Genomic DNA, 12,332 nt, shown 5'->3' with positions numbered 1-12,332 from the left:
AACACAATAAAAGATATATGTGACACAAGTATTGCCAACACCATGCTAAATAATAACAATGTGTAAGCATAACCAAGGAGATGAAAGATCTCTACAATGAAATCTATATGAATGAATAAATAAATGCATAAATGTTCAAATAAACTCACAAATGCACATCTACATTCAGCTTGCTTCTTAGAGAAATGCTTCTCTTCTCTGGGTGAATCTACAGTAGTAGCATAAGCCAGACTCCCCAGAAGTAAGTAGATATGTCACTTGCAAGTCAGGAATAGTATTAACCAGTCTGTGCTTCTGGCCCAGATACAGAGAAGAGTGTTAGAATAAAAAGGATCTTCCCTAGTCTCTTCCATCAAAATAAAGCAGTGATGTTCAGATCTTGGAATCCTTTGAGAAGCATTGTTAGCAGGTGGAGGCAATAGGAGGAGCAGCTGGAGCAGCCCAGACTCACATATTTGCTTTCCTGAGGGTTTTGTTATGCATTACAGTAGGAGGGAAACCAGTACCATGTTGATAGTAATAACTTGTGACATCTTCAGGTTTCAGGCTGCTGCTGGTCCAAGTGAACCCTGTCCAAAACCTACTGCCACAGAACATGAATAGGACCCCAAATTGTAAACTCATTGCATATTAGATTAGGATCTTAGGAGCTTTCCCTGGTTTCTGCTGATACCAGGTTGAATTGGTACCATTGCTCCTAGAGGTCCTACAATGATGGATACTATTTCCTGGAGATGCAGACAGGAAAGATGGAGACTGGGTCATGTGGATGTCACATCTTGCACCTGACATTGGAAACTTAGAAACAAACACTATTACTCTTATTTAAGTTCCCTGATACTGACCAGTACTGGCCACACTGGCCCAACATTTTTCTTCCTTACCTGCGAGTCACAGGAGCAGAAGCCCCAGGAATGAGTAGGGGACCTAGGTCCATGCTGTGTGCTGATTGGGAAATCCTATATATACATCATGGTTAAATATGCACAATATTTGGATACACTGAGAAAATATTTTCCTGTCTAATGTAATAGATAACTTTATATTTTGGTAACTTGCCTTGAAGACATAAAACCAACATTGACTGAGCATTCTCATGGTCTTCTCCACAGTCAAGACCTCCAAACATCAAGAAACTCCTCCTATAGACACCACTCCCAAATTACTCAAGCTGATTCAAAACTTTGGCAAAGTAGCAGGGTATAAAATTAACCCCCCAAAATCAATGGCTTTTCTGTATGCCAACAATGAGAAAAGTGTGGCTGAAATTAGGAAAGCAACTACATTTGTAATAGCCCCTCAAAAAATAAAATACCTAGGAATTAACTTAACCAAAGAAGTGAAGGACCTCTATGATGAAAACTTTAAAATCTTGAAAAAGAAAATCAAAACAGAACTTAGAAAATGGCAAAACTACCATGTTCCTAGATTGGAAAGATTAACATCGTGAAAACGGCAATACTTCCCAAGGCTATCTACAAATTCAATGCGATACCTATCAAAATTCCAACCTCATTCTTCAAGGAAATAGAAGAGGCAATCCAAAAATTCATATGGAACAATAAAAGACCCCGAATAGCAAAAACGCTCCTCAACAGAAAGAACATTGCTGGTGGAATATCAATACCAAATTTCAAACTCTACTAAAAAGCCATAGTAATCAAAACAGCTTGGTACTGGCATAAGAACAGACCTCAGTACCAATGGAAGAGAATTGAAAACCCAGAAATGAACCTACAGACCTATAGCCATCTAATCTTCAATAAGGGAGCTAAAAAAATAGAATGGAAGAAAGACAGCCTCTTCAGTAAATGGTGCTGGCAAAATTGGTTAACTACATGTAGAAAACTAAAACTAGATCCTTATATATCACCCTGCACCAGAATCAACTCCAAATGGATCAAAGACCTCGAAGTCAAAGCAGACACTCTAAAAACATTACAGGATGGAATAGGAGAAACCCTAGGCCTCCTTGGCTCAGGCCGAAATTTTCTTAATAGAAAACCGGAGACACAACAAATCAAAGAAAGGTTGGACAAATGGGATTGCATGAAGTTGCAGAGCTTCTGCATGGCAAAGGACGTAGCTAGCAAGATCAATAGAAAGCCCACAGATTGGGAGAAGGTCTTCACTAGCCATACAACGGACAAGGGTCTCATATATAAAATATACTTGGAATTCAAAAAAATAAATACCCCAATGTTGGGTCTTCGTCCGTCCCACGAAAGACGGACGGGGTCCGAGGAAAGGTAAGTGCGGCGCTCGCCCGTTCCCTAGCCTCCCTCAGCCCAGGAGACAATCAGACACAGCGGGGAGCCAAATCCAGCAGGTAGAAAAACTCGTTTATTAACAGAGAGCAGCCCCTTTTAAAGACAACAAGGGTGGGTGGTATGGTAAGGGAGGAAGAGGAACCAATCACTGTCAAGGTCACACCCTATCATTCACCTGAGCCTTCACGGGCTGGTTAGGCACTGATCAGAAGATCAATTGGGGTCTGCCCACTCAACCCCCTCCCAGCGCCATCTTTGCTGCCCATGTGCTCCACCCCAACAACAAATCCTCAAAGAAACAACTGCCCAATAAATAAGTGGGCTAAAGACTTAAAGAGAAACTTCTCTGAAGAAGAAAGAAGGATGGCCAATAGACACATGAAGAAATGCTCAACCTGCCTAGCCATAAAAGAAATGCAAATCAAAACAACAGTGAGATACCACCTCACCCCAGTTAGAATGGCAAAAATCAAGAACTCTAACAACAACAGATACTGGAGGGGATATGGACAGAAGGGAACCTTACTTCATTGTTGGTGGGAGTGTAAACTTGTTCAACCACTTTGGAAAGTAGTATGGAGGTTCCTCAAAAGACTTCACATAGAGCTCCCCTATGACCCACCAATCCCACTTTTGGGCATTTACCCAAATGTTTACAAACAAGACCACACTAAAGCTACCAGCACAACTATGTTTATTGCAGCATTATTTACCATAGCTAAGATGGAACCAACCCAGATGCCCCTCAGTAGATGAATGGATCAAGAAAATGTGGTATATATACACAATGGAATTCTATGCCTCCATCAGAAAGAATGACATTTCCCCATTTGTTAGGAAATGGAAAAGCTTGGAAAAAATTATATTAAGTGAAGTAAGCCAAGCCCAAGGAAACATAGGTCCCATGGTTTCCCTTATTTGCAATATCTAGTATATATATGAGTTAAGCAGGAAAGGTCAGATAATGTGATGTTAGAAAAATGAACCCTTAGATATGTATTTAAATGTTATTTTCTTTCATGCATTTGTTTCTAACTCATTTATAAGATTATTTCTTTGTTGTTTTGTATGTCCCTCCCCCACAGTATAACCCCTGCTTTCACTATATTTGATATCTGTATAATTTGTGGAGGAGTTGGGGAAAAACAAGTCGTTTAAGGATACAGGTGGACCCAATGCAACTATGAGAAGTACAAGTTGTCATGTCAAAAACCAACTGTACAACTTTGGTGTGGGGTGGGGGGAGGGGATTGCAGGGGGAGGCTGGGAAGGGATGTGAAGGATAAACAAAGGAGGAGGCTGCAATGCTTGATAAGAAATGTACTCATTATCTTGCCCATGTAATTGTAACTCCTCTGTACTGTATGTTCACAAAAAATTAAAATCAAAATTAAAAAAAAAGAAACTTATCCTGTATTTCTGCTAATGGAGAAATTTGTTTTGCATTGTTGAGAATGAAAGGTTATCTAAATGGGTCTAAGACACAGAAAACCACATGCTCTGGGAACCTCAGGATATCAAAGCTCCATTGCAGAGAAGCTATGGGTGAGGAATTTACAATGAATTTACTTCCCTTGGATTTCCCATCACTCAGTGCATATACCTTGGTAGGATCTATGTGGGCACTGAACAAAGAACCACACAGACCACTGTCAGCCTCCTCTCTGACCTGCAGCAATGAGGGTTTCTCTGCTCACCTGGGAATCTATTTCTGAAGGGCTACAAGTTCTCCATATGTAATCCTCTGTCTCTGTCTATATAGCACTTCTTTGGAAGTTTGTCAATAACCACAATTAACCAAGGAAGATTCTTACAGTATAGTAGAGACACTAGTAAGCCAGAGTCCAAGATCTGGAGAAAGGAGAACTGAAACTCAACTCAAGAACAGCTACGTGAGAAGTAGGGAAGAATTGGCTTGTGAGCATAGTGTAAGAGGCAAGTGGGGTGAGGAAACTGAGAAGTCCTCATTCAGAAATGCAGAGAAGAATCATGGAGGTGTCTTTGTATGAGAAACAGAAGGATGTTATTTCAGAGCTGAACCCTCATCCCTCAGCCTCCACTCCACTCCAACACCTGTTTTAAATTCCCAGGCTCCCAGCTGCCCCCTGCAGGGCAGCAGCTACTGTGAGATTGCCCCTTCTAGTGGTGACAGGAGGAAGTTCATGTGACTCAAAGGCAATGAGCTGCTGATGGCTAGAGTGACCTATGTCCAGACTCCCACCCTAACTCTGGTAGACTTGATGACCAGGCAGGGAATGAGCAGGAGTTCAGGATTTCAGGCTTGGTTTCTGCTGATTCCTGTCTGGGATGCTCTTTATATTCTTGCTAGGACACAGGAAGTAGTCTTGAGACCATGTTCCCATAAGGTGTTCACTGACATCTGAGCAGGAGAAAAAAATGGATCTGCATCTACGAAAAAAAAACAATGAAACCCTGCATATAGTCAGTTTTTTTCTGAATCTGATCAGAAAACGAAGCAGGCTCGCACTTTTACTTCCAAGGAAATATTCTCGTTGAATGCAGGCATCCTCAGCATGAAGCCTCAGTCCTGATTCCTCCCCAAGGTCAGAGCAGAGAGAAGAAGAGAAGCAAGGCTGTGACTCCATGTCCAGAAGTCAACTCCTGAGGTAGGCTGACCCATTCAGAGAGCGCTGGTTTGGTGCCTTACTCTGCCTGCATTACCATGGAGAACATAAATATAGTCTGGGCAGATAAATCAACATATTTTTTAAAACGAAAATTCTGCAGGTTGCAAAGTCAGGAGCCATCATCTTTCTAACTGTTCAACTTCTGGCAACATCCTGAGGCCCTGATACCTTTCACAGACACAGAGACAGAGACAGACAGAACAACCAATGCCTCATCTCCTAATGGTATTAGTACTACGGGGTTTACTACAGCACCATTGACCTCACATGACCTCACACACTTCTTAAAGGCCTCTTTTCCAAGGACACATATCTCTGGGTAAAATGAATCAATCCTTAAAACATGGCCTGTGCTGAGAAAGAAAGCAGGAAATAGAGGCAGGCCCAGCTTCCAGTCTCCAAATACCAAAGACAGAAGACATTTTCCCCACAATTCAGCCTGCTGACAGCTCCTCCTGAGTGTCCCTTATCATAGTCAAATGCCCAAGCTCAGAGCCTCTTCATTGATGATAAAACACTAATTCTATGGCTTCCTTATGATTACTAAACAGCATTTTTGTTTATTGTGCAGTTTCTCTCCCTTCTAGTGGTATTTTTTAATATTACATCTTACAAATCCAGGATTTTTTTTATTTTGAAAAATACTGTACAGTGGGGTTACAATTACATGGGCAAGATAATGAGTACATTTCTCATCAAGCATTGTAGCCTCCTCCTTTGTTTCCCCTTCCCATCCCGTCCCATCCTCCCCCCGCCCCCCACCCAATCCTCCCCGGCCCCCTCTTCCCCGCACCAAAGTTGTGAAGTTCATTTTCAACTTAATGACTTGTCCATCTCATTGTTGCAGTGGGTCCACCTGTATCCCTATTTAAACGATTTGTTTTTCCCCTTCCCCTCCACAAATTATACTGATATTAAATACAGTGAAAGCAGGGGTTATACTGTGGGGAAGGGACATACAAAGCAACAAAGAAATAATCTTGTAAATGTGTTAGAAACAATCGCATGAAAGAAAAAAAAACACTTGAATACATATCTTAGGGTTCATTTCCCTAACATCTCCTTATCTGACCTTTTCTCCTTGACTCAGACTTTACTGGATATTGCAAAAAAGGGTTTTTTAAAGGAAGAATTAATTACGAATTACACTTTAAAATGTCTTTTTATCCTTTTCTATAGATTAAATTCAGATTGCTTGGTTGGGGTTTGTGTGTGTGGGGTGTGTGTGTGTGTGTGTGTGTGTGTGTTCATCTGTTTATGGAAGTACTGGAAGTCAAGGACTAGGTGCTGCCCTTAGCTCTTTTGCTCTAGGCTGTTGCTCTACCTCTTCGTAACTCCACTTAAACCTATTTTGCTGGTTAATCAGAGACAGGGTCTCATAGTCTTTCCTTCCCAAGTTTCTTCGAACTCTGATCTCAGATCTTATCCTCTCATCCTTAGATTTCAATAGTACCTGGATTAGATTGCATATTTTTTGGGAAAAGTAATACAGAAAGAATACTGTCAGTATGCCACATCAGGAGTTACATAATTGTAACCTATCTTATTTTTTCTGGTAGTAATAATTAGGAAAATGAAGATGTTTTAGGCAAGATATATCTGGCATCATGGTGGCAGCTTTCATTATTTTTCCTATTTGGTTTGTTCACAGTTTATTAAGAATATTCTATTCCTATTGGAGTCTGTATCTTCTGTCTGTATTTTAGGTTATCCTCTTCTTCCTCAGTGATTCTATATGCAAAGTTTTAGCCCCTGGTATTGCATTATAGAGAGTTTTGGCTTCAAACTGAATGAATATTGTTTTGTTTAACCTGAGAAATGTTTAGTGAGATAAAATTCCACTTTTTCCAGTAGTATGTGTGTTTGAAAGAGAGAGAAGGGCAATGGAGAGAGAGACAGAGAGAAAGAAAGAGAGAAAGAGAGCATGTCCGTGGTTTGCTAGTAGGAAGTAGAAAAATAGAGCTAGGAAGTCCACAAAGTTGAAGACAGAAAAATGAGAGATAAAAGCTGCACAGAGATCCCAGAATCTCTTCAAGTCACCCCTGGGATTCTACCAAATATGAATCATTAAATGCATGTGGAGAGCTGAAGTGATAAAGGAAAATCTAACTCTCTTTGTTGCACAACAGGTGCATGTGTGGAGAACCAGTGGCTCTCCCTGTGCTTGTCTGACTTGAGTCATGATGTCTTACAGGGTTGCTTGTGTTGGCTTCCTGAAGTCAGTGTGCTGGGGAAGTATGATAATTCGACAAAAAAGAACCTGTTGCTCTTCATGTAGGTTGTTCACTGTTCTTAGTTATAGATATCAAGTGCCTTCAGCACCAATGGACTTATGAGGTATATTTTTGACACAAACTATTGAATTCTTAAATCAAACGTTCTGGAAATCACGCTAAGAGTGGAGCTGTAGGGGGAACCCCAGCTGTCTGAGGCTCTATACTCACTTGCCTCCTGCAGAAAAAAACTGCCCGTCTCATCCTGCTCCAGAAATACTGTACCCAGACACCAGTGTTCACAACCCATCTGCTGTCCTGCAGCTGTCCTGTGCTGTTTATATCCACATCTCACTCTCCGGAGGTTAAATCTATCAATGCAAGAAGTTTTTCTACACATTCAGCTTATTTTTCTTCACTGATAGTTATTTTTGCCCATTTAAACAGTCTCTTAAAAATCTACCTCTACATATTGTTGCCTAATAAGTTACCAAAGTTTCTACTACAAATAAGAGCTGTCCTTTTCAACTAAGTGATAGTGAGTCCAAATGCTCTCAGTTCAGCATCCATCTTCTATCATAGTCAAAGTAAGCTAGAACATGTTATAAAGATAGGTTAACTTTCCATTGCTGTGACTAAGATCTTACTAAAAGCAACTTGAAGGGCAGAATTCTTTTTTTTACTGTTGATGGGAAATTAAACTTTTATTGTAAAAATACTGTACAGAGGAGTCACAATTACATGTGCAAGATAATGAGTATATTTCTTATCAAGCATTGTAGCCTCATCATTTGTTTCCCCTTCCCATCCATTCCCATCCTCCCTCAGCCCCCCCTCCCAATCCTCCCTACCCCTCACCCCCCGAACGAAAGTTGTAGAGTTTGTTTTCTTTTTCTTTTTCTTTTTTTAAAATATTTTTATTGTGAAAATATCATACAGAGGGCTTACAATTACATGAGCAAGGTAATGAGTACATTTCTTTTTTTTTTAATTGTGAACATACTGTACAGAGGGGTTACAATTACATGGGCAAGATAATGAGTACATTTCTTATCAATCATTGCAGCCTCCTCCTTTGTTTACCCTTCACATCCTTTCCTAGCTTTCCCCCCGTCCCCGCACCCAATCCTCCCCCCCCAACAAAGTTGTAAAGTTCGTTTTCGACATGATAGCTTGTACTTCTCATAGTTGCAACAGTACCACCTGTATCATTAAACGACTTGTTTTTCCCCTTCTCCTCCACAAATTATACCGACATCAAATATAGTGAAAGCAGGGGTTATACTGTGGGGGAGGGACATACAAAGCAACAAAGAAATCATCTTATAAATGTGTTAGAAACAATCGCATGAAAGAAAGAAAAAAAACATTTGAATAAATATCTTAGGGTTCATTTCCCTAACAACACTTTATCTGACATTTTCTGCTTGACTCAGACATATACTAGATATTGCAAATAAAGGAAACAATGGGACCTATCTTTCTTTGGGCCTGGCTTACTTCACTTAATATAATTTTTTCCAAGCCTTTCCATTTCCTAACAAATGCGGCAATGTCATTCTTTCTGAAGGAGGCATAGAATTCCATTGTGTATATATACCACATTTTCTTGATCCATTCATCTACTGAGGGGCATCTGGGTTGGTTCCATATCTTAGCTATGGTAAATAATGCTGCAATAAACATAGTCATGCTGGTAGCTTTATTGTGGTCTTGTTTGAAAACATTTGGGTAAATGCCCAAAAGTGAGATTGCTGGGTCATAGGGGAGCTCTATGTGGAGTCTTTTGAGGAAACTTCATTCTACTTTCCAAAGTGGTTGAACAAGTTTACACTCCCACCAACAATGCAGTAAGATTCCCTTCTGTCCACATCCCATCCAGAATCGGTTGTTATTAGATTTCTTGATTAAAGCCGTTCTAACTGGAGTGAGGTGGTATCTCAATGTTGTTTTGATTTGCATTTCTTTTATGGCATTTCTTTTATGTATATTGGCCACACTTCTTTCCTCTTCAGAGAAGTTTCTTTTTAAGTCTTTAAGTCTTTAGCCCACTTAGTTATTGTGCAGTTGTTTCTTTGAGGATTTGTTGCTGGGGAATTTAATTTTTTGAGTTCCAGGTATATTTAGATATAAGAACCTTGTCTGTTGCATGGCTAGTGAAGATCTTCTCCCAATCCGTGGGCTTTTTATTCATCTTGATAGCTATGTCCTTTGCCATTCAGAAGCTCTGCAATTTCATGCAATCCCATTTGTCCAAACTTTCTTTGATTTGTTGTGTATCTGGGTCTCTATTCAGAAAATTTCGACCTGTGCCAAGGAGACCTAGGGTTATCCTCTTCCATCCTGTAATGTTTTCAGAGTGTCTGCTTTGGCTCTGAGGTCTTTGATCCATTTGGAATTGATTCTGGTGCAGGGTGATATATAAGGATCTAGCTTAATTTTCTACAAGTAGTTAAACAATTTTGCCAACACCATTTACTGAAGAGGCTGTCTTTCTTCCATTTTATTTTTTAACTCCCTTATCGAAGATTAGATGGCTATAGTTCTGTAGGTTCATTTCTGAGTTTTCAATTCTATTCCACTGGTCCTGAGATCTGTTCTTGTGCCCGTACCAAGCTGTTTTGGTTACTATGGCTTTATAGTAGAGTTTGAAATTTGGTATTGATATTCCCCCAGCAGAGTTCTTTCTGTTGAGGATCATTTCTGCTACTTGAGGTCTTTTATTGTTCCATATGAATTTTTTTATTGCTTCTTCAATTTCCTTGAAGAATGAGGTTGGAATTTTGATAGGTATCGCATTGAATTTGTAGATAGCTTTGGGAAGTATTGCCATTTTCATGATGTTGATCTTTCCAATCCAGGAGCATGGGAGTTTTTGCCACTTTCTAAGTTCTGTTTTGATTTCCTTTTTCAAGTTTTTAAAGTTTTCATCATAGAGGTCCTTCACTTCTTTGGCTAAAGGGCAGAATTATTTACTTCAATCTTACATTAGAAGTCGTAGTCTGCCATGTAAGCACAGTGTAGTGGAGTTCACATCATGACCCCCAAGAATAAGAGTGGATATTCTACTTCCTTCTCCCTCCCCTTTTCTTGCAGAAGAGAGCGCAGCCTATTGGAAGGGGCTGTGGACAATGGTGTTCATCTTTCTCCCTTAGTCAATTGTCTCTCAAGAAACTTTCACAGACATGTGCAGAAGTGTACTTAACCTACAAGTAATCCAACCAATGTGACAATGCAGAAGAATCACCTGAGAAGTCACCAAACTTACTTCTGTTTTCTTAAAACTTTCATGAAAATGATAAGTTTAAGAAGATTATTTAGCAGTGTATATATGTTTACTCCAAAGTCTCCATTTTCTGCATTCTTACATATCTTTCTCTAGAAAAGGCTCTGGAAAAACTAGACTACCTTCATCAGATCCCTAATAATGTGTGTGTGTGTGTGTGTGTGTGTGTGTGTGTGTGTGTTGTGTGTGTGTGTGTGTGTGTGAGAATGTGTATCTGCACATGATGTATTTTTCTCTGAATATTAATAAATATACATATATGTGCAGTAATAAATAAATATTTGTGCATGTTTTTAAAATACATGTTCCATAGAGAAACATACCCATATATGTATGAATATGTCATCTATTAACTGGGCAACACTGTGATCCACCTGCTCCCCGCTATTCATTTAAAATCCTAGCTACTCAAGAACCTGAGATCTGAGGCTTTCAGTTTAAAACCAACTTAGGCAGGAAAGTCTATGAGACTCTATCTCCAGCTATAATCACTGGAATAACACAAGTGAAACTGTGATTCAAAGTGATAGAGACCTAGCCTTGAACAAAATAGCTCATGGGCAGTGGTCAGGTCCTGAGTTCAAGTCCTAAGACCAACAAAAATGCATGAATAGCTGATGAATATAAGTGCTTAGGGTTGTATGCCAAAAAGGTTTAGGTTTGCTGGGTGCCGGTGGCTCACATCTGTAATTTTAGCTACTAAGGGAGATGAAATCTGAGGATCACGATTCAAAGCTAGCCAGGGCAGGAAAGTCCATGAGATTCTTATCTCCAATAAACCACCACAAAACTGGAAGTGGCACCATGGCTCAAGTGTAGAGCACTAGCCTTGAGCTGAAGATCTGAGGGACAACACCCAGACCCAGTGTTCAATCCTAAAGAACGACCAAAAAAAAGTTTTGGGGTGGTTCACTGCACTCTATTTTTGTTAAAAACCAGTTGATTAAATATGGATCTTTATAAAAACAATCAGGCAAGAATGAGAAAAACATCTACAAGATATATGAACAAATAGAACTCATTTTAGTTCATTGATTGAAATATCTGAGGAACACAGCATTAATATTACCCATATTGCAGTTTTATATAATATACTATAATGTATGGTAATATATAAATAGAGCAACAAAAAGGAGACATTTCATCCACTGCCACAGAACCTGGATTGAGTCCCAGATTGCAATCTAGTTGCAAAATAAATCAGGAACTTAGGAACATTCCCTGGTTTCTGCTGGTACCAATGTAAATAATTGTCAATGCCCTGATTGGCCCTGCAAGTGATGGAGACTCTCTCTGCAAGAGATGCAGACATGGATGGCAACTGGGTCAACTGAACATCACATTTGGCACCTGACAATGAAAACATAAAATCCATTAGCCATTTAGTAAATTATGCATTCCAAGAAGAGCCAACTAATCCTTAGCGTTGTCCATCCTTACCCGGGAGCCAAAGCATCAGAAGCCCCAGGAGTTGAGCAGGGTTCCTCATGTTCATGCTGTGTGCTGACTGGAACATTCTACTGAACAGTGTGTAAACAGCTTATCAAGTACTTGGGCCTTGCTCTGGGGAAGATGCAAATCAGCAGGGGCTGGGCCAACTGCAGGGTGTCAGATCTCAGTGACCAAATAGAGACTTAAGGACACCATATGGCAAATTTGCCTCTATATAGGTTCCTCTCTGATAATGGGAAAAAAGATTGATTCTTTTTCATTTAAATATAAGTAAATGATATCACATTAAAACTGGGAGAAGTAAACTAAAAACCAGTCCGTTACTTCACATGGCACTGAGTAGCTGTTACTTAAGTTGCAAACTCCACAGCTAGCTACATGACAGATGACTCTGATGTTTGTTCCTTTGTCAAAAGTTTAATTGTTATTAGGCTGGTCTCATATCCTTCTTTTTTGGACCCCC

The 12,332-nt window shown here is 39.8% G+C and overlaps 1 gene segment (V, D, J or C); it reads right to left on the bottom strand.

The window, feature by feature from the left end:
• The window catches only part of LOC122121246, a 236,354-nt gene that overhangs the window by 174,101 nt on the left and 49,921 nt on the right, over positions 1-12,332 (bottom strand).

Source organism: Dipodomys spectabilis, unplaced genomic scaffold (assembly GCF_019054845.1).
Source record: "Dipodomys spectabilis isolate Male_0828 unplaced genomic scaffold, ASM1905484v1 ptg000187l, whole genome shotgun sequence".
Taxonomy (NCBI): domain Eukaryota; kingdom Metazoa; phylum Chordata; class Mammalia; order Rodentia; family Heteromyidae; genus Dipodomys; species Dipodomys spectabilis.
The sequence above is the reverse complement of the archived record's forward strand: the minus strand, read 5'-3'. Positions and strand labels throughout refer to the sequence as shown.